Below are 24123 nucleotides of genomic sequence, written 5' to 3'. Positions count from 1 at the left end.
AACTATGTTTCTCGAATCTCTTTGTAAGCCTGAATTGCTCATCTTTGATCACACTCAGTTCCTAGTAAACTGTCTTGGCACCTAATAGAGGCTACTTAATCTATGCTGGATGAGTAAGGACAATTGTCTGCCCTTCTGGAAAAGTGCATTATTGTTTTCAGGGTGAGATGGGGTGAAAGAAGGAGATAGTAGTAAACTAAATTGATAATCAATGATGGAGAAATGGGGAAAACGTCTGGCATGACGTGTGATATGTTGAATTTTACATATGCTGAGTTTGCCAAAAACATGGCCTTAGAAAAGACCGTTTTGGTATGGATCTGAAGGATTTTTGACATTGTCAGCTCTGAACCAGGAACAATACTTTTTAAATAATGGTACCCGCTTAAAAAATTCAGGTGTAGAACAAATATGTGCTTCTTCCCTAAAAAAGAGAAACCCTATAGAACCCTGCAAGTTCTTCATGGTGTGTACAGATGCTCTACTGTGATGGCCCACGTGCCTGTCCCATGTGGTTACATTGTTATCACTACCTCTACTGCTGCGGGGGCCCCCTGAACCAGCTGGCCTGCTCTGCCTCTTTACATTGACTGGACAGGACCCTCCCTCCCCTCCTACTGCACCATACGTAGTCTGCCCGTGATGGTTTCTTATTAGCACCATCACGGTTCATCACAGATTTGCAGGCTTGAAACAACACTTGCAGTCTGTGGATCAGAGTGTGTCTGGGTTCAGCTGGGTCCTCTGCTTAGGGTGTCCCAAGGCCAAAATCAAGGTGTTGGCCAACCTGGGCTCTTATCTGGAGGCTCCGGTAAAGAATCCATTCCCAAGCCCATATGATCGTCAGTAGAACCAGTTATTGGCAGTTGTAGGACTGAGATTTTGTTTTCTTACTGACTGTCAGCCAGGGTCCACTCTGCTCCCAGGGCCCCCTGCATTCTTTCCTATGGGGCCCCCTCCATATGAAAGTCAGACTGTGTAACACACTTCTCCCCAAAAGGGAAATCTTTGCCACACGGAGTTTGGTCAGTCCTCTGTGGAAGCTATCTGTAGCTAACAGTCCATTAAAAAAACACTGCCACTTTGCATATAACCCCACTGAGTTTGCTTTATGTCTACTTCAGAGCGTAGTTTCTGAAATTTACGTGGTCTGTGCGATTACTAGCAAAAGAAGCCAAGTAGCCACTCATTAGGACATGTTTGCTGTGCGTGTAGGTGCTTACCCTTACAGATGGTAAGGGTGCACATGGTACCAGGGAACGGATGGTCTCAGTTCTTCTCAGGGTCACTCAGCCACATTACTGTTACAGGTGGCACCATACGTCATGTAAATGCCTTTGAAAATAGCAGAGCATGGTGCAGCATTGAACAGGAACATGAATGCAGGTAATTGTGAAATCCCAGGCAGTATGATGATGTTGTGGAAGTTACCACTTCTTTGGACAGAGCTTCCTTTTTTTTCACTCCCAAACCTGAACAGGTTTGTGGGAACAATTTACGGATCACGAAGGACTCTCATTGAGTATCTGCCACTGTCACTGGCTTCCGGGTTGTTTGCAGGAGAAGCTATTTAACTTTCAGTAACTAATTCGATAAGAAATTGCAATTACCCAACAAATTTAATGGAACCTTCTGAATTGTGGGAAGTCCAGGGTGAGCATTGGAAATTATACCATCAGTCCTAAAGTTGTGAAGTAAGAAAAGATTTGGAACTATGGCTTCTGAACAGCATGTTATCTTGATGCTATTAAAAAACCATTGACATCAAAAGTAATGCTGGGGAATCTTAGGCTTTAAAATGGGAAGAGATGGGGCGCATGGGTGGCTCAGTGGGTTAAAGCCTCTGCCTTCGGCTCAGGTCATGATCCCAGGGTCCTGGGATCGAGCCCCGCATCGGGCTGTCCGCTCGGCGGGGAGCCTGCTTCTTCCTGTCTCTCTCTGCCTGCCTCTCTGCCTACGTGTGATCTCTCTCTGTCAAATAAATAAATAAAATCTTTTAAAAAATTAAAAAAAAAAAACCAGGAAGAGCACATATCCTCAGAACATACATCATCTTTGGTGACATCATCTGAGGTTATGACCATCAGTGAGATACCATGTTCTGCACACATTTCTGGGCGTTTAACATGAGACTGATGGCATCTTCCCTATATTACCCCCCATCCCATGAGACCACTTGAAAAAGCAAAGCTGGTTGGTGCTTATTTCGTGTGCTGAGCTCCTTTGTAGGGTGCCTTTAAAGCCCTGTTTTGATTTAACTACCAATGGACTGCGTTCCTGAGTTTGGGAAATCAAATTTTAACATAAATTGCAAATAGCTCCAGTGCCTCACCCCTAATTCATATTCCAACAACCTTCGCTGAAGCAGGAAGCAGAGTCATGCTGTTGCCATGAAGATCCTTTCAAGAGCTCAGAAATCCTCCAGGGATCTTTATCACTGCTTTTCAAAGAGGCCTTTATTCCTCTCCTCTCCTGTTTCCTGCAAAGGGAGTTGTGTCCCATACTTGAGGACACAGTGAAGCCAAAAAGGACCCAAAGACTCCTCCAGGGCTATGATCTTTTGAATTGTGAAATCTGCCATTCCGATCACTGGCCTTTCTTCCCCCCCTACTGCATTGGAATCAATGCTATGGTTCTGTAAAACTTTACTGTATAATAAATCTGCCTTTTCATTTTTAAAGGACTGAGCTCCCAGGTCTGTTGGCACTTGTTTTAAGTCTTTCTGTGTAAAGGTCCATGAAATTTTCATAAAAGTAACATTTTTTTGGACTATGTTATCTATTTGGAGTCTGTTTCTTTTTTTTTTTTTAAGATTTTATTTATTTATTTGACAGACAGAGATCACAAGTAGGCAGAGAGGCAGGCAGAGAGAGAGAGAGAGGAGGAAGCAGCCTCCCTGCTGAGCAGAGAGCCTGATGCGGGGCTCGATCCCAGGACCCTGAGATCATGACCTGAGCCGAAGGCAGAGGTTTAACCCACTGAGCCACCCAGGCGCCCCTGGAGTCTGTTTCTTGATTTGTCTCTCTCTCTACTTGATTCTCATTGACATAATTTTTCTTATGACTGAGCAGCAAAAAGTGTCTTATTCTAAGTAAAAAAAAAAAAAGTTTGTATTCATATTACTAATTACAGATATGAATGTAGATCTTAAGTTAATATGTGGATTTAATGTATTTTCAGTAATGTTAGGATTAAAAATTACATCATGTATTTCATCTTATTTGAGGTAGCTGGGAATTGGCTGTCTTCCTTTTGAAAGGGAAAATAGGAGCTTTTACCTGTCCTATCTTATAAGGGGACATGGAGAAAAAGAAAATAATGTAGATTTTTTTAGACTTTTTAAAAAAATTTTTAATTTTTTTATTAACATATAATGTATTATTAGTCCCAGGGGTACAGGTCTGTGAATTGCCAGGTTTACACACTTCACAGCACTCACTCAATAAGGTAGATTTTTTAAGAAGCCTAAGAAGACAGGAAGAAAGAAGAAAGAAAAGGAAAGAAAAAGAAAAACCTAAAAAGACATAGGCATTGTCAATCATATTCATATTCAATCCAATAGATCATGTAGTTTTCTTCTGAAAATAATGTTAACTTTGGTCTGTGTCTACATGCATTATCAAACTAGGGTGTGAGAGGGGTGCCTGCGTGAGTCAGTGTGTTAAGTGACTGACTCTTGATTTTGACTCCGGTGGTGATCCCAAGGTGTTGGGATCAAGCCTGCATTGGGCTCTGCACTCAGCCGGGAATCTGCTTGAGCTTCTCTCTCTCCCTTGGCTCCTTCCCCCGACTGAGTGCATTACTGGCACACATGCTCTCCCTCAAATAAATAAACCTTAAAAACCTAGGGTGTGAGTACGTGCTGGGGAACGTGGATGTTACCTGTATATTGAAAGTGTATGAACGCACAGAACAAACAACACGTGTTCTTTTTTTTTTTTTTAAAGATTTTATTTGACAGATAGAGATCATAAGTAGGCAGAGAGGCAGGCAGAGAGAGAGGAGGAAGCAGGCCCCCTGCTGAGAAGAGGGCCCGATGCGGGGCTCGATGTGGGGCTCAATGCGGGGCTCGATCCTAGGACCCTGGGATCATGACCTGAGCTGAAGGCAGAGGCTTTAACCCACTGAGCCACCCAGGCACCCCAAACAACACATATTCTTAAAGTAGCTACTGTTCCTACTTGATGGGAAGTAATTAAATCTTTTAAAATGTATCAGGAGAGCCTGGGTGGCTCAGTGGGTTAAAGCCTCTGCCTTTGGCTTAGGTGGTGATCCCAGGGTCCTGGGATCAAGCCTCGCATCGGGCTCTCTGCTTAGCAGGGAGCCTGCTTCCTCCTCTTTCTCTCTGCCTGCCTCTCTGCCTACTTGGGATGTGTGTCTGTCAAATAAATAAATAAAATTTTTTAAAATGTTTAAAATATAGTATCAATGTGTATTTTATCTCTCTATATAAGTATATATAGATAAAATAACATAGTGTGTATGTTTGTGTGTGTGTGTGTGTGTGTATATATATATATATATATATATATATATATGAGCTAAATTTGTATTTATTTTTAAAACAGAACACTAGAATTCAAAGTTTATGGGGCAGCAAGTCTGACCCATGAAGTATGTACATATTCTCTTCTGAAATAGGACTTTTTCAGTGGCAAAGCTGGAGAACACTCATCTGCATGATGGGGAAATTAGTGTTTGGACAAGAAATAAACTGATGTGTTCTTTTATGGTCTAAAACGGAAACTAATACTTGGCTTCAGGTATTTAGAAGTACTGCACAGATCCGGGCTTACAATAAGATTGCCATCTTCCCATATTCAGTTACCTGAGGATATAAAACCAAGACAAATGAGTACCACTTTTGAGTATGGGCCATATTCAAGCCAGAACTGTATGTAATGAAGTGACCACGAGGAGATGCTCATGACTGTGGTTAGGGAACTCTCTGGCAAAGCAGAAAAGGTCTACTCAGGTGGATGGAGTATAATGTGCATTACATATTAAAAATGACAAGTGGATACAGGTGGTTTCTTAATAAGTCAGAAGCCTCCAGCTGGTCTAAAAGAATATATTGACAGGCAGATGCAACAAAGTAATGAAATTTAGAGAAGGAAGTGTTTGGAGAACAGGAAGGATGTCTGATTGCAAGTAGGAAAACTGAGTCCTCAGGAGTTGGAGAAAGTGACTGGCAATTCCTCTAGTTTAGAGGAATTGAGGAACAGGGCATACCACTAACCGGAGATTCAGTATGTGGGAACGTACCATGGATCGAGCCTGTTTATGGTTCTCAAGAACCTGCCTACTTGACTGGGGGTCATGGTGAAGCGGACGGCAAGGACGTTTTAATGCTGATGTCTCACCGCTGATCTGAGTGGCTCGTGATAGTCCGCCTGTCTTAGAAGGGGCCAATTCCAGATTTCCAAATAGAGAAGAAAATGCAGACAACGATGGTCATAGAGACTCAGAGAGTAAAGAAAGTCACTGGCACTTCTCCACTTGTTCTGCAGGTGCAAAGATCATTTAATTTTCTGTTTGTGCCTTGAATGAATATACCACCTATTTAGTGGCATAAACACAATAAACACGTTCAGATTAAGTGTCAATACATACTTTAATGTTTTAATCAGCGTATGTACTAAATAATTTCAGTTTGCAAAGAAATTATGGAGACCGAGTCCAACCTTAAGCTCGGCAGGAAATTAATTCTGGACAAGGGATACTAGTGCATTTTGCTATGGCGTATACTCGGACTTAGAATAAAAGCACTGTATTTTTCAAACCAATCTAGGTATATGAAACCAAATCTAGTTAGAATGAGGATATTAATTTAAAAACAAGTTCGTTAGAACAGAAGTGAGAGCTTCCACGTGGAACTATGGGATGAGACATGGTCATCAGCGGCCTGCAGGAACGAAGACCAGCCTCAACGCAAGGAGAACTGGAGTCTGGTCCAGCAAGACAGAAGGAACAGCCGGGAAGAACCCTGGAAAACAAGGCGCTCTGACAGCTCTCTTTCATGCTCTGCTGGTGGTGCCCATGCACTTGCTTATGCTCAGTGTGAGCTTTGTGTGGAAATCAGGATCAGGACACCTGCACATCCCTTCCCCTTTCCCTGCCCCTGCATTTGCTGACCTCTTCTGGCAATGGCTGCTTGGAACCTGGCCTCTGGCAGCAGATGATTTCAAGTATCCAGACCTGTCATATTGCTCTCCAGGAGAGGCGTCAGGCTGTCATCATGCATTAGGCAACCCCCGGCTGATGCAGGAGGCCTTTCAAGGAGGGCCCCCCTCTCTCAAGCTCCTGAATTGCATCTTTTGATGGGATTTGAGATAAGAAACCAGTTCAGAATCCAAAGTGAGCCACTGAGGCGCTCTCCTGCCCACTTGGCCTAATTCGTTAAGTCACTCTTTTGCAGGTTAGGCAAAGTTGGCTTAGTTTTGACAGTTTCAAGACTTGAGATGTAACCATGGATTTTTTTTTTCCAAAGGACTATTGCACCGATCATGGAAACTGGGCAGCTGGACACTTTCTTCCCCTCTCCATCATTGCCAATGGAGGGGAAAGACCAAGGATTTAAGGACAGTGTACAAAGCAGATCTTTATTGCTCTGGATCCAGCTCAAGCCCACTCCATTTTGAGCAGAAGAATATCAGGCCCTGCTTCTAAGGTGCTTTTCTTGCCACATCTAGGGTGACAGGACCAAGTCCTTACCAGAAACTGAGAGAAATTTGACCTCAGCATGTGGCAGTTATAGAAATTTCTCCCAATCTTTTCTTGTTCTTACACTGCTACTGATCTGCGCCTCTGTTGTAACAACTGGGATTCAACCGTGTTAACTGTTTTTGATGAAATCATTTATCTGCCCTGCTTTTCTAAGTGCCCTGTCTTTGTTTCCTGTCCAGATGTACACTCCTTTTGGTAATCAGGGTCCAACATGCTCATTCACATGTGTTTATTTATGGCTACCCCTTAATCATTTTGCTTTCTTGGGTCATCACAGACTACATCTCTCCGGGAGACTTCCCCACTTGCAGGGATGGAATACATGACCCAGTTTTAAGTCATTCATGCTTCATGGTCTCTTGTCATTGGTTTCAGGCTAGGCATGAGTCTCAAGCAGGTTCTCTCAGAATGAGAAGGAGAGCACTTATGGCAGACGCTCGCAGACAACGCCTGCTCTAGCTTTTGCTCAAGTCTTAGGCTAAGGTCCTAACCTCTAAGGTGGGCCAAAGGTCTGAAGCTGCAGCAGCCACTTATGGGCCACTGAGAGTGTCTGTGTTAAAAAAAAAAAAAAAAAATGAAGCTAATGTGCAGAGCAGAGCTAAGTAGAGGTGACAGATGGAACATATCTGGTGACATCATCTCAGTCCTTTCAAGCAGCTGCCTCTTAAGCCAATTCTAAGTCACTTTATTCTTTACTTCACTTGAACAAGTTTGTACTGGATTTTCTGTTGCCTTTTTTTTTAAGTGACTGAGAGTTTCAGGGGTGGACTTGGCTACTTGCCAACAGCCTTCTTGATATCATCTGTGACATACATTGCTGACCATCTCCATATACCTTCATACTTTCTTTGCTAGGCTTACCGTCTGTTGAGACATGCTGATATTTTATATTCAATCCCGATGCTCTTTTATGGTCTGGATGAAATTCCAAGATATAGCAACTGTGTTTTCCCACTTGAGTATTTCAGGAAAGCTTAATGACTCCAATAAACCTTCTCTTCACTAATTGAAAGTGGGGAGGCTTCAAGGAATTTCACAGAATTGACCCACGGATATATAAATATATTAAGGTCCTTAACTCATTAGTTTTTCTTTTTTGTTGTGGGCACTCTATTATTTTACCTCCTTTGATAGTGACCCTCGTGCCATTTTACCTGGCTGGCAGGTAACAGAGTTAACTGCCCATAAAGGGAAGAGAAGATGAAAGAGAAGATAGATTTTACTGTATCATGGGATCAGAATGGCAGGGAAGGCAAAGAAGCACTCAGAGGCAAGGCAGCCTCATGGTACTCACTCCCTTGCATCTCATGGTTTTCTGAGAAGCTAAAGATGACCAGAGAAGTGGGGTTGAAACAAGATCCTATTGAGATCAGCAAACTCTTAAGACTAAAGTTATACAATAAACAGATACAGGCCCAGTTATCTTCCATACACAGACCGTGGAAAGTGTGAGAATGGAGGTTGGTTCTGGGCAGTATATGGAAGCCCAACCTGTGTTCCAAACTCAAGGCCAGCCTTACTCCTTTTAGGAAGACTGACAAGTTCTTCTACTCCTGTGGAATCTAGTACCTCTTGTAGTTATACTCTTTTGATTTTAAATTTCTCCCCAAACTCTTCTTTTTTATGGCTCATTGTGGGCTGAGGGGATACAGATGCCTCGTGGGTCAAAACAGAATAAAATGTAAGTCCTCCACAGCAAATTGAAAAGCAGTTGAAGTCCTCTCCATTCCTTGGCCTTCTCTTCCCTTGTTTGTTTCCAGCTCTCCTTCTCTTTCCCTTCTGCTAAGATCTGCCTCCCCCTCCTTTTTGATTCTGATCCATTATGTAAAACATTTTAGCCTTGGTGCTAAGAAAGTAGCTAGGAAAAAAGCTTGCAATATGAGGGGCAAAGAGGTTCCAGGGTTAAGAAGGGTGACAAGGGCTTGATGCTCTTAGTTTGGAAAATATAAATAGTTATGAAAAAAAGTGTCATTGTGATTTAAAGAGAGAAAATGCAAGGATTACTGGGAGGGTAGGTCAGCTGGACAAGAGAGTTCACCTTTGTCAGTTTTGTAGTCAGGCAGATGGAAAAGGGGCAAAAGAGGGGAAAAGAAGCTTTTCTCTAGTTGAGTTGGTTTCCCTTGGGTTGTTTACCCAGAATTCCGGTGTAAAACTTTGCTTATCCCATTGACCAGAGCTTAGTCACATGATCATATCTAGTTGCAAGAGTATCTGGGAAATGTAGTCTTCTAGGTGGTCACAGTGATTTCCACCCCTGACCCCCCGCCAACAACTGCTCAAGTAAAATATAGGTTTTCTAACTAAGGGGCGATGAGAAAAATGGCTCTTGGGTAGCAACTTGTAGTCTCTGCTTTGGAAATCCTTGAAATTCATGATTGCTTCTTTAGAAGATGTGCTAAGCTGTTAGAAACTTTGTAGTCTTAAAAGAAATATAGGTGCTCTTGTTAAGATTACTGGCTTTGGCTGGGTGGCTCAGTGGGTTGGGCCTGTGCCTTTGACTCGGGTCATGATCTCGGGGTTCTGGGATCAAGCCCGTATTGGGCTTTCTGCTTGGTGGGGAGCCTGCTTCCGCCTCTCTGCCTGCCTCTCTGCTTACTTGTAATCTCTCTCTCTCTCTCTCCCCCTCTCTGTCAAATAAATAAATAAATAAAATCTTAAAAAAAAAAAAAAAGAATACTGGCTTTGAATATAATGACCTGCAATTTCTGAGAAGGGGTTTATAACCTTTGATTATGAGTGAAATATGGAAGGAGGTAAAAGCAAGATTTTAAATTCTTTGGGGGGCTTAGATATGATAAAAGTGGTCAAACAGAAGTGATAAAGGGTTGGATAGCCCACAATAAGAGATGAATTTACTTAACATTGAAGAGTTTGAGGTAGATTTCAAATGCTGTGATTATGGTTCTGGACTAAGGGAGAGAAAGCCTGATATAAATCATGAGCTGGAATTATAGATATAAAACTGATGCATTTTAGTTTTCACCTTGGCCATCTGTAAAGTCAGGCCACGTAAAGTCAATTGGTGAAGGAGAACACTCATAACACAGTAGGGGACGTTGGGGATTGTAGGGAATAATCTGGAGAGGCAGCTACATCTTGTCTGTAGCCAATTTTGCTGTCCCAGAAATTAGGCTTATATCTTCTACTTTTCCAGAGAAGACAGAAATCTTCTTTTACTGAAATTTTACTGAAAGTTCCACATTTAAACATCATTGTGCAAGCCAAGCATGTATGTCTAAAACCTGAATTTGTCCAAATGGGTACCAGTTTGCAACTTTGGGTCTAGTTCAACATCTTTATTTTATTGAGACTGGGAGAGATCTAGTGACTTGCTAAGGGTCACATAGCTAATTAGTGATAGCGCTGGGACAAGAACCCTGCCTCTGTACTCCCAAGTGTTTTCCTCCCGCACCATATTCAGCATAGCTTTCTCATAGAGCCAAGACAGTCATGTGAAACTGTCTAGTGGAAAGACACAATTAGGGGAATTAGGCATTCCATACAAGGTCTAGACAGTTAACCCTATAAGTGCCTGACAAAGTGCTGGGCATTCAGGGGGCATTGATCAATGTTAGCTCAGTCTCTCTGTAAACTGTTCAAATCATTTAAGTTAATGAATAAAATAGAGGGAAAGGAAAAGAAGCAAAAGAATCATTATCAAACCTTGGGGAGCCCCCCATAATTAACAATGGAAGCAGGATAATGAATTAGCAAAGAGGGCATCCAAGGAGCAGTCAGAAGCAGCCAAGATTGCTTTGAGAATCTCTTGCCTTTACCTTTGCCCTAATTACAGCTTTAGGCTGTAAATGTTTTAATTTGAGGATAATTTCAAGCCCTTTAATAAATTTCTTTCCAATTATACTGCTGTCTTAAACTTACAGTCTCATAAGAAAATGTGTTCTTCAGAGGACCTTTCTTCTCCCCTTAGTAGAAATTAGATAGATTGATTAATTTTGGCTTAACGTTCTAAAAATGTTCCGCTGTATCTTGAGATTATCCCACCATTAATGGTTAAGTGTCTCCAGAATAAGTAATAATTGTCATTTAGAAAAATGAGTTTCACCAGAAGAAATGTCCTTTGAAAATCCCCTTTTTGATATAAATATGTCCTTATGCATGACCGAATTTGTTGAATTATCTCAATGCCATAGATCACAGAGTAATAATTTTTGAAGTGATCGATTCTCCTTTAGGTTTTAATGTGTGGAGTGAAATGCATTTTAAGACACTGTTTAAAATTCTGAGAAGTCTCTAGAAACTAGAATTTTTGATTTATTGCTCATGTTCGGATCTTGACTAGTGAATGCAACGGAAAGACCTTGGGGGAATCTGGTGGATTCCTAGGGCAGTTTCTCTCAGAACTAACTGCTTTTGCAGTGGATTTTGCTTACAGTAGTAACAACCTATGTTTATAATTTGTTCTCTTGGCAATTATCTCAATGGAACTGTAATACGTACAAGGTCAATGGTGCTGGACTAAGGTCACATACTGGTAACTCTTGTGTATTTAATTGGATTTATCATTATTATACTCCCAACTTAACAGTGCTGAAAGAAGCTGGAATATGGTCATTAAAAAGAGAAAACGAAGAGTCTGTTGATCATCTGATGTTTAACCATTCCCTTGTGCTTTTAGTCTTCTCTTTTTAGTTTCAAAGCACATGTAGAATACCTGCAGATCTCAACAAGAAAATGGAATTTTCTCTGCTATCACCTGAAGCTGCTCTGACCATAAAACTAATAAATCACTAAAAAATCTCCTTGCCAGTAAAGAATGCCCACTAGAGCAGATCCAGTATCTTATCTCTCCATCCAGATGGTCCTTGTTGCTAAATATACAGAGCCTGATTTTTTTTTTAAAGATTTTATTTATTTATTTGACAGAGAGATCACAAGTAGACAGAGAGGCAGGCAGAGAGAGAGAGAGGGAAGCAGGCTCCCTGCTGAGCGGAGAGCCCGATGCGGGACTCGATCCCAGGACCCCGAGATCATGACCCGAGCCGAAGGCAGCGGCTTAACCCACTGAGCCACCCAGGCGCCTGATTTTATAGTCTTTGCTAGACTGTGGTTTCCACCATTTTCATTGGGAAAGTCATATGAAGCATTCATAAATAATGTGCAATGGGCTATATTTTTGCCACTTGCATTTGTTGTCATCTGGGATCCACTGAAATTCTTTTGGGTCTGCTGAACACAGTTCCATGCTGTCAGTCTGGGGGATGAAAGAGCGAAAGCTTGACACCAACCACTTGGATGGGAGTTTCCGACATTGCAAGGGCAGAGATTCTGGAGATAAAGGATATTCTTGATCACAGATTTTCGAAAGCAACTCTAAAGCTCTCAGAGTGAACCAAAAGAGGCCTTTCCCATTGCCGTGAGTCCTGAGAAATGAGATGTATGTTTTAGATACAGCAAGAAGGATTTTTTTAGGTTATTAACTTCTTTGGGGTCATATACTCCTTTGATAATGAGATGAAAACATTTCCCCTGAAAAAATATCCATAAAGGCACACGCATCGAATTTTGAGTACTTGCGGATTTATAAAAACCTGAAAGCATTTATTCCCTAAATATTTCTTTGGATTGTTTAGGGGTCCTGGAACCCAGATTAAGAATCCCTGGAACTCTGAGGATGGTTATGGAAACTTGCCTTGACATCTATGTAATCTGGATTTCCCCAGCTACTCTTACCTAATCTTATGTATGGGGAGATATTAATAGTAATAACCAGTGTTGTATGCCTTTTTGTGTCTGTCTGCCAATACAGGAACGCTATCTCCTGCAAAATCCTTTTCGCTTTCTCAGGTAATTATATCTAAAAGTCCTCAAGACGTTTCAGTTGGGTTCATGAATAAGTCACATGGTGTTCCCTGGGTCCTGATGCCTTTGCTGGACACTGATGCCCTCTCTGTTGGATTCATCTTCCCCTGAGCGCTGTCCCGTCTCTCCGGTGCTGATGCTGAGCATACACATTGTTGCCCCTTCTGCTGGAGTCCACGGTGTTCACCTTATGCTGATGTGTTAGTATCCTTGAGGGTCCAAGGCTACTATGTCTTCTGCAAAATTTCAGTGACTCCAAGCCCTGTGTACCTAATTTCAGTGATTACAAGCCCTGTGTACCTCCTACTACAGTTAGATGGTTTCTGGTGAGTTCTGGTTTGAGGGTCTTTAGCAAGGTATATCTTTAGCTTTTATTTCTACTTCCTTCCTTCTTGGGCAGAAGGGAAAAGTCAAGTGGCCCAGGATTATACTCAGAATCCTTAAACCTCTCCCATGATTGTGATTTGTCTTCGGTCCGGGGGTGTTGACTGACTCTGTCTCCCTTTGGGAGCTCCTCATGCAAATGCCATGCTGGGGGCCCATCCACCACTTTTTCTCAGATGCTCAGAGTTGCTGCTCAGTAAGGAATGGACGCAGCACTGATAGAAACTAGGAAGTTCAAGAACATCAGTATTTAAGGAAAATATAGATGAAAGTGTGACCTTTGGGGCTTAGGCATGGTATTTTGGGAGACTATTTTGGAGAGCTTTTTCAGACCTCTGTGGTAGCCTTCCAAAGTCAAACTCTTTGTAATTCTACTCTGTCCTACATCGAAGCCAGTGCAGGTGGTGTGAAAATGGCATTAAGGAAATTTCTAGGCTCTTACTGGAAACAAGCACCTTCTTTATTGTAAATAACTCCATACAGCATCTGTAATAAGTTAGAGTCAGAGTGATCTTTCTGTCATGATTCCATGTTTTTATACAACTCATATACCTCAAGCTCCACAGGAGTCAATAAAATATGATTTGGAAATAATACTGAATTTTAAAGCTTAGTAGGCAGTGTGTGGAAAAAGAATGCCTCATCATTTTTCTTGCTCTCTTTTGAAGGCATAGGCATAGATAGACTCACACAACGTTGGAAGCACATTTTTGAAAATGCCGTTATCTCCATCACTTATAGATTTGTTATAATTAATGCCGATGGCTCCTGCTGTACAATTGTATTCTTCACTCAGACCCTTAATCCTCTCTTTGACACTGCGGACTGTTCCCCCATCTCATTGTGGCTCTCTCCCCAGGATTCTGTATATTCTTACCTTCAACCTCCTGCCATGTCCACTGGTCATCCTCAGACCAAAAAAAAAAAAAAAATTCCAAAGCAATCTTCATCCATATCTGTCCTTTCCCTCCATGTCCATTGCATTTTCTGCCATAAGCTATAATATTTTTAAAAAGATTTTATTTAATTTATTTTATTAATTTAATTAATTTTATTTTATTTATTTGACAGAGTTGGTGGGAGAGAGTGCACAAGCAGGGGGAGTGACAGGAGAGGGAGAGGGAGAAGCAAACTTCCCACTGAGCAGGGAACCCCAGGCAGGAATGGATCCCAGGATCCTGGGATCATGACCTAAGGTGAAGGCAGATGCCCAACAGACTAATAAACTAGAATATTTAAGACATATATGTATATATATGCATGTATTTATGTATATATGTAGTATATGCATGTGTATATATATGTATATATGTGATATTTCGAGGGAATCTTTTTTTTTTTTTTAAAGATTTTGTGAGAGAGAGAGTGAGATAGAGCACAAGCCAGGGGGAGGGTGAGAGGGAGAGGCAGACTCCCCACTGAGCAGAGCCCAATGCAGGGCTCCATCCCAGGACCCTGAGATCATGACCTGAGCTAAGGCAGACGCTTAACCGACTGAGCCACCCAGGCGCCCTTGGAGGACATGTTAGAGTAAGAATGTATGAGGTCAAGTTGGATGTGAAAATACAATGGAATTTTGTCTTCCCTGCAGTTGATAGATCTCCTCATGAGGCTTATCTCCTCGGGTTTAAATACAGGGTGTGGTGGAGGGTGGTGGAACAGAATTCTGGAGTTGCAGAATGGTTCTCTGACTCCTCACAAGATCCCTTTTGTCTGGCATTCTCTTTCAGGTAAACGTTCAGTTCTTACGCTTTCTCTCCCTCCTTGGCTCCTTTCTCAGGTAGCACCCTGCCACATGGAGGAGGGCCTCATGTCATCTAGTGGTATGGAGCAGGGAGCCTCATTGTCTGCCAGGCATCCTCTGGATCCTCTCTGTTCTGATTGGTCTGGAGTGCACTGAGGCGCATCTGACCCCACCTGGACTCTTGGAAATGTGTGCTGTCACCGATTGCTGGAGCCTGTGACCCTGGCCACTTTTTTTTGATACAGACATCCTCACACGCTGCAGCATGTGTGGGCTCCAGGCCTCTGCCAGTCCCTCCAGTTCCCGTGGGGCCCCTGCACCTCTGCATGTGGTCCACCAGACACACAGCACTTCATGATCCCCTAAAGCCACGTGGAAGGTGGAGGAAAGCCAGGAGGAGAAGCTCACCTGCCTTGCCTGCTCCTCTGGCCAGGGCTACCTCACTGCTGCACATGGCGGATGGGGTGTTGAGGCTACTCCTAAAAGGTTGCAGGTTTTCCAGGCTGCCCCCTGAGGGGTAGCCAACCATGGGTGCTCCTCACCTCACCATCACCACTGTCTTCTAGAATTCTCACCTAGGGCTGGAAGTACATTTATATCTGGCTGCCTCTTCCTCCTTGCCTTCTCTTCCTCCTCCTCCTCTACTTTCCTTCTGCTGTTGAGGCCTTCCTTTATTTCTTCATTCAGTCTGGAAGGAACTTTCTCTGGGCTCATGATGGCAATCATGATTCTAGGTGGTGGTGAATAGAGGGAGAGACATCGAAAACACATCATTTAAAAGATTTCAAAATAACATCCCTGAAAATCAAATTATACGCTATCTGTAAGTAGTGTTTCCTCAAACTACGTATTATCCTTGAAGACAAATGGGGATCATATGAATGGTAATAAATACTGTTGTTTTGAGTCTCATCTTTATCTTTATCTTTATTCGGGGACTCTAGTCCCACTTGAAATTTCCCACATTTATGGCTAGGCTTCTTACTCACATGTTTCTCTAGGTAATGTGAGTGTAAGACTAATCCTTTTTTGTGGCCTCTGCTATCTGGGCATACCCGTACATCCCTTCCATGGGTATGCAATGTTGACAGTGAGGTGGATGGTACTCCCTCCAGTTATCTGCAAACGGAGTGCCCTCTGCTGCTCTGGGACTGCTTGTTGCAGGGTCCCTGGGGCCCCTGAATGGTGAGGTCATGCTGCTGCCCTGGGAGGGCAAACCTCTTGACGTCTCTCAAGGAATTTTTGAAGACTGAAAAGCTTATTCACTATTAACTTGCCACTCTTGGGGCCCTGAGAGGGCACCTGGGTGGCTCAGTCAGTTAAGTGTCTGCCTTCGGCTCAGGTTGTGATCCCAGGGTCTTGGGGTCGAGCCCCACATCTGGCTCCCTGCTCAGGCAGCTTTTCCTCTCCCTCTATGCTCTTTCTCAAGTAAATAAATAAAAAATCTTAAAAAAATAAATTAGGGGGTGCCTGGGTGGCTCAGTGGGTTGGGCCTCTGCCTTCGGCTCAGGTCATGATCTCAGGGTCCTGGGATCGAGCCCCGCGTCGGGCTCTCTGCTCAGTGGGGAGTCGGCTTCCCCCCCCCCTCTCTGACTGCCTCTCTGCCTGCTGTGATCTCTTTCTGTCAAATAAATAAATAAAATCTTGAAAAAAAATAAATAAATAAATTGGGCTATGACAGAGCAAAGTAAATCTAACCTTGTTGCTTCTCTTTCAGTGACTGGGGTATTGCTATTGGGTAAAACCTGTAATCCTATTTTCTTCTTTTGGGATTTTTTTTGTGTGTTCGGGAGTTTGTCTCTAGGACTTTCTTTATTTCTTATGCAAATGCTTAATTTGTAGGCTTTTCCAGCCAGTTTTCCTGACACTGTGTCACTATGGTAGTAAAATTTATACTTAATCTGGGGCTACTACCTCCACGTATAATTTACATAAGTTACAGATTCACAGCTCTCTGTTTAAGTCTGTAAATGCTCCAAGCAATCCCTTGTAAATCTTTTGGTCTCTTCTTTCCTGGGTTGCCAAATCGTCTCAACAAATTCAGGAAACCCTTGAATTGCTTGAATCTTGTCCCCACTCCCCGCCTTCCATAATAATGGAAGTGATTAACCAATCTTCAGGTGCAAGAGCTTTTTTTAGATAAAGACTTGTTTGTCTTACTCGTCTCTCTCCTCCTCTTTCCAAAGGTGGTGTATGACTTTTTGAAAAGCCTTTTGCTTTCAAATTGGGGAAAAATAAATTAAAAGTAGTGAGAGGGAATGAAACGATCCTCCCCCCACCCCATTAGGATCATAAATGATCTACTAGGGGGGTTTGGCATCCATTCTGGTTGACTCAGGCAGCACCATTCTCATCTAATGTGTGGGCTCCTGGTAATAAAAGGAGAATGAGTAGGTGTCAGATGTTCCTTCAGCAAAATGATGTTGGTTGTTTCTCAATGTTCTCGAGAAGCAGCTTTAAAATCATCTTCGTGTTTTTCCTTCACGAGAGACCAGTAAACTGAGGCTCCCTGGCGTAATTAATCCATTAATTAACAGATAATTAATTAATTCATACTGCAATGAGATGAGCTTGCCTGCAGTCATGGAGGAACTCAGCGCCAGGCTTCCGTGGAAATAAATGAAGACCAACCGAATGAGCAAGAGCAAAAGCTATTTATTCAGAGCTTGAAAGGAGTTAGTGACCATCACTTTTGTTTTGTTTGTCTCACAGGCAGGCAGAGGACTGGGAAGGATATGTGGTAGAAAAAAGAAGACTTCAGATCTGCCCCGCATGGAGGCTTTTGGCATGGGGAAGGTACAGATGGGTTCACTGTAGCCAAGAAGTTCGTGGTACATATTTGAAGGATACCTATTTGGCTTTCTCGGGTTGGCCTTAAGTTGGAAGCGGGGACAAATATTTTTAAAATCCATCAGTTATTAATCAAGTTCTGACTGTTTGGGGTTGAATGTTACATGGGTTACTTTTGCCTTCCCAGATTGGTTGTTAGAGAGAGTGGTTTAACTTCTTACCGATCTAGCTTAGCAGGCTGGCTTCCTGTGCTGGTTACCATAGATAATGCGTTGGCAGTTTCTACAGATGGTGGGTCAGAGTTCTGCTTTTGTATGGGGTCTGGCCATTGTCTGTGTGTATAGTCTTTCATTTTACTTGTAGAGAGTCAACCAAAATCAGGCTATGTACTATTTCTCTATATACGTGTATAGTACCAGAGCTCATCCACCCTTCAGAAGCCAACGGGAACCTTAGGCAGAATTAAACTTGCATAACTTCTGGCTGAAGTTGAAGCCATAAGAATTTGCAAGAAACAGTTAGGAATAGGGGGGTTGGCATTGCTGAAATGGTGGCGGATTGGATTTTCTGGGGGATGGAGGTAGAACACTGGTCAGAAGACAGTTGCTTCTGGGTAGGCTGGGAGGAGATGATAAGGGACAGTTGGGAAGATGAAGGAATTAGTAAGGGAGAAAAGCACCCTCCTGGGACAACCTTCCATGACCTAAGTTCTAACCACTTGGGTTCTCCTTGAGTTGTCCTGAGAAAATGAGCTAGGAATGGAGCCATAATTCTCAGTCTTCTTTTTCCGATTCATTTTGTGATGCTTGTCTGATGCCTCAGTGGAAGATCTGTAATGGGTTCAGTGGGAGGATGGGCATGTGGTGCTGAAGGACAGCATTCCCAGTCAGCTGGTTGGGCCATGATGAGAAAGGGTCAGGGACTCCTCAGTTCCTCACCCATTCAAGAATGGTGGATGGAAAGAGCTACAGACAAGTGTCTGAGGAGAAGACAGCAAGGCCACCTTCCCTGATCTTGCTTCTATATTCCTTGGCAATGCAGGGGGAGACCCAGAACCATCTGAGCCATATTAAAACCCCCTGTCCCCCAAACAAACAAAACAATCAAAATGAAGCAAAACAAAATAAAAGCTAGCCTAAAGATAGAACCTTCCCAAATTGTGACTCAGTGCTTACCTGACTGTAGATTACCCATATAACCACACAGATAAATAATGTCTGTACGTTGGCTTTGATACAGAAGTTGAAACAAAACAGTGAGCTAGATTCATTAACTTTTGATGGGTAGGTTTTCTTTGCTAAATATTGTTTTTATGGATCAAAAAATGTCTTCCCTTGAGGAAAGTGGTTATAATATCCAAGGCATCAGAAGTCTCACAAATAGATTTTGTAGGATGATCTTTTTCAGAGGGAAAACATTCAGATTTGGTTTACTTACTCAAAAGAAGATTTCTTAGGATTAGTCTTATCATACTGAAGTCTTTTAGGGTGTGAAACAATGAATTATAAAAAGGAAACCAGTTTTCAGATATTTGGAGGTTCATGTTTATATTTTCAGTTCTTCTAAATGCAATTATTAACTTATATAGTCCTTCCATCATGATGTGACTTTTGTTTATATATATATGTATATATATAAATATATATTCATATTCGCATATATATATTCTCATATATTCATATATATGTATGTATGTAGCCATACTGTTTTCTGACTCAAGGAGTTTTGGTACTAGATTAAATAAAGTTTAATTTAAAAGATGAATTTGAAAGCAAGATGAACACAATCCTGTTTTAACGGTACCTTCAAAAAGGGCACTATTCCACGCATCTATATAGAACACATCTTTGGGCTCACCAGTCTAAGTTTACCACAAATAACGCACAAATAGCTTGGGACTCAGATGTAAGGATCTGTGGTCAGGGCAGGAGTTGGAGCTCTAAAGAATTTCACCAGGGAAGGAGAAGACAAAACCTCAGACCAAGTGGCCTGGCTTGGGTGGCTGGGTCCCACAGTAGAAGGCCAGTGTCCTCTTCTCAAGTATTGTCTGCATATGAGGTCAAAACAGTCAAGGCCACACAGCTGAGATGAAGCACTGAGCCATGGAATTATTGGTCTAGAGCTCTTTAAATTCTACCTGTTTTTATGATAGTACTGGATCCAGTGTCTGGGACAAGATCAAACACACATGTGAGCACAGAGGTCCCAGTTTCAAAGACTAAGGAGGTGTCAGGACCTGCAGCCAAGCAGATCCAAGTAAATGAGACAGTCTGCGGAGAGGACGATGGATTGAATGGGACGTCTGCCTCAGAGAAACCAACTGCCTAAGACAGTGGTAAATGCTAATCAGAGTTTCTGTAAGGAGAGTTCAGGATACCTTGTTTTGAACCAAAGATTTGAGTGTCTTTAGAAATGCAGTATTAGTATTTGAGGCTCATTTATGGCATGCACATAAATGCATGCACATGACCACTATTTTCTTATTAAAAACTTTCATTACCATGCTATGGTATGACCTTGGCAAGAGCATTTCCCCCACATTCTAGACGTATGCTAGATGTTGCTAACTGATTGTGAGGCATGGGTACGAGCTTGTACCTTACTAGATCACCGGCAACACCTGTATTTTTATGTGGCTCTTAAGAGAGCACGTCAGAATGGCTCTGAATTCACGTGATCATCACCTACCAGGTAGGCAGCACAAAGGACACACTATTCTCTCTTACGTCCAGTCCAACCAACCTAGCTCTCTGATCAATTCAAAGCTCCAGTTTCCTCATCCCCAACACATCATTTCATTTTAATACTGTTCACATCTCTTCTATCAATTCCCAGACATTCACTTTTTATGTTTAATTTGCCCTTTGCCAAATTCCAACCGGACCAACTAGAATATTTGTCTGATAACTTGTCCTGTTGCACTTAGATTACTATGATGATCTAGCAGGTACTGCTGCTGAAGTCTCTCTTCCCGATACCACTTTGAGAAATATTTCCTGTGTAAGGTCTACAGTTGTTGAGGGCTCATTTGGACCTGGTATTCTAGATCCCTCACCAGTTTATCCCACTGCCCAGCCTGCTCTTTTTCCCGTTTCCTTCATCCTGACCCTGCACATGGATAAAACCTTCTCCTGACTCTATGTCCTATGGTCTGAGATGGCCCCCTCTGCTCTGCTATTCTGATCCCACCTGCCAGGCCAAGCCCAACCCAACCCTCATATTCCCCAAGACATTTGTCCAGTCTCAAACTCTAGTCCACAGTGATGTTCTCTTTACACCAATTTTCTGTGTTATAAAAAGTGTTTTCATGGAGCTTCTCCTATTAAAAAAAATTCATATATAGTCTATAGAACTATTGAGTATAGTCTCTCAAGTTAGTATCTATTTAGCCTATTTACTCCCCCTGTGGTCAAACCTTTTTTTCTTTTTTTGTAATTTATTTTATTTGGAGAGAATTTCTACATTTTGGGTTGAGGCTAGTGGTCAGCATAGGGGCTAAGCATGGATTGGATTTTCAACAAAGGATTCAAGGAAAATGTGTTCTTCAGCTGGAGACAGAGATTCAGTTAGTGACAAAAGTGAGAATAAAACAGTTTTGTGTAAGGACAAGAATAAATTGAGCTAAATGATTATACTTGGATCAAATTACTGAACCTTAGAAGAAAATGTAAACTGTATTAAATCAATGGTGACAAAATCCATCATGTATCCTCTATCTCATGGACTAGAAAATGATTCAGTTGGATTATTTTGCTTTGTTTTCAGAACATATGACAAGTAATCATTTTCTGTTTGTGAATGATAGCTCTGAACTTTTTGATTTGCTCATAGCTTTGTAAAAATATGTTTATTGGTTTGGTCGAAGAAATATTGAAGTTTTCATTCAAAAAAGGGCTTCTCTTGATAATACATTAGCATATAGACATGGGGAGATATTTTACCATCTTTTAAAAGCAGCCCTGTGAAAATCTGGAGGTCTGATCCAGGAGGTCCACATTTCAATGATTTTTAAAAAAATTATGTTAGGCTCGTCCGTGTTGCAAGGGATATAACACCATTAAGGATCTCCCATAGTAAGGGTTTCTGGGAAGGATTGCTACAGAAGGAGGAAGGAATTGTTTTCACAACTACAGGTGAACCCCATGAAGAACCAGGTCATTGAGTAGGCTACAGCAGCTACAGGCATGCTTTCCAGTTAGGATACCCCTGCAGCTTTGTCTCTACTGGTCACTATGGACCAACACCTCAGTTCTTTCCATCTTACAGATTCTATTTTCTTTCATTTTTAAAAAAATGTATAGTTTGTTGTTTGTTTTTTTTTTATTTTAGAGAGAGAGGAGGGGCAGAGGGAGAGGGTGAGAGAGTTTTAAGCATACTCTGAGCTAAGCATGGAGCCCAGTGCAGGGCTCGATCCCACAACCCTGAGATCACGACCTTAGCTGAAACCAAGAGTTGGATGCTCAGTCAATTACACCACCCCAGCACCCCTAGATTCTAATGACTTGTGCTGCCATATTGAATTTCTTGCCTCTTGGCTTCTTTTGACTGCATCTCTCTGTATCTTTCCACCCTTATCCATCCCAATGTCTCTTGACTCTTCAAAATCATGTCAATTTTTCCTAAGGAAAATTTAGCAGATTCTGTATTTTATCACTCACTTCCTACGCCAATGCTCTCTGTAGCCTGCTATGGTTTGGACACCAATCCGTGGTCCAGTTAGGTGTGGTCGGAGTAGGAGGGGTCATATCGTTCAAAGTGGGACCATACCAGGTTGCATATTATTGGTAAACATATCTTAGGCTAGAGTAGGACTTTTAGGACCAGGAAATTTGTCTCATCAGGGTGTCAGAATAGATTAATGCGGGGTTGCTAGATTTATACCCAGAGAAACTCATAAGACTAATCTGAAAGCCAGAATATCAGGTTATTTACTTAAAATGAGAAATTTAGCTATCATGCAAATTAGATATTTGTGATTGCCTGGCCAATTCATATTTCATCCCTGTAGGTAGAGCTGATCCACGAACTGGTTTGCCAGAGACTGGCGAGAGGACCAAGCTAGGAGGTGTTCTCAACAATTTTGGGTTTCCACATGTAACTCCTCACATAACTGGCCAAATGGAATTGACTCCACTTCTGATTCAGTAGGTTGGTACTTAGTAGAGATTTATTGAATGTGAAAGTTCTTTACTGCACCTTTTGGTGGAAATAAAAATCGGCCCTTACCAAGGCCAGTCAGTCTTTTTGAGTTCTTTTTCAGAATAGACAACCATGTTGCTTTGGACCAGGAGACCAACACCCAAATTCTAAGACCTTCTAGTCTCTTAAAAGTGGAAGACAATAACCAAATGACTGGATTTTTACTGTCTCTTATATTGGGGCAGAGCAGCCCTTCCTCCTACTGACTCAAGCATTCTGGCTTTACATATGTTAATACCTTCATCCAAATTAAACAGGGCTGCCTAAAAGAAGCTTGTTCTAGGACTGTGGAGGGTGGTACATTCAAAATCAATCTCTCCCCAAAAGGCCTGAGATATTAATTTAATAGTATCATTAATTTCATGTTAATAATCTAATCCCAGATATTTATTCAAGATTTGTATTCTTTCACAATACCTTAAATCAATCATGCATTTCTAATTTAGGAGCCTTTCTACTGTTTTTAAGAGGAATTTACATATTTTTGATCTGATCCATTACCCATGGATTTAGCATTCACATGATGCCACAGAGAATTATTCAAATATGAGGCCCTGTGTTAATCACAAAGCCTAGTTCTTGGTATGGCCAGATTTGTCCCCAGCGCTCCACAATCCCAGTTCTCTGTCTCTCCTACTAAATCTTGAGCAATTTGAACCCTGGGTGGAGTTTTTGTGCCAGTCCCTAGCGCCCTGTCTGACACATGGCTGGAACTTGGTTGAGGTTAACTGAATATGAAAGTTCTCTGTCGCGAGTATATACTAGTGATTTCTCTAATAACTGCCTATAGATACAGACTGAAGGTAACTGTAAGGAATTAGGGAACGAAGCAGAGGAGTTAGCTTAAATCCCTTAATGTACAGTGTAACACCGTAACTATGAAAAACGCATCTTCCCTCTTCTATTAAGGATGTGATTTCAGTATTGATTCAATGTCCTATTGGAGACTAAATTGACAGAGTATCCATCTACAGTGTAAGAAAATGTTAGACTATATTGCTTAAGTATTTGGATTTGAACACTCTATCAAGAAGTGTGGCATGATCACCAGGCCAGCTAATGGCATCCTATGTCGGCTTGCGGTGATTCAATGACCAGAAAAGGGTAAGTCTCCTTTGGCGTATTTGCTCTTTGTGTGTGGTGATGATTTATCCCAATATGAGATTCACTTTCTTTTTAGAGAGATGATGATGACCTTTGCTCTTCATAGGAGAGCTATGTTGTGACATCTGTCAGTGACTTCAAATATATGTACATATTTGTATATATACTTTGTATGTATTTATATACATACCTGTTATATATGCATACATGTTTTATATGCGTGTGTATGTATACATACATATATATACACACATACATATATATATACATATATATATATCTTCTCTTTAGCCATCAAAGAATAAGGCAATTGCTCTCTCCTTTTAAGAGCCATTACCTACTATTAGCTGCGGTAC

The sequence above is a fragment of the Meles meles genome, chromosome 3 (genome assembly GCF_922984935.1).
Source record: "Meles meles chromosome 3, mMelMel3.1 paternal haplotype, whole genome shotgun sequence".
In the NCBI taxonomy this organism is placed as follows: domain Eukaryota; kingdom Metazoa; phylum Chordata; class Mammalia; order Carnivora; family Mustelidae; genus Meles; species Meles meles.
The sequence above is the reverse complement of the archived record's forward strand: the minus strand, read 5'-3'. Positions refer to the sequence as shown.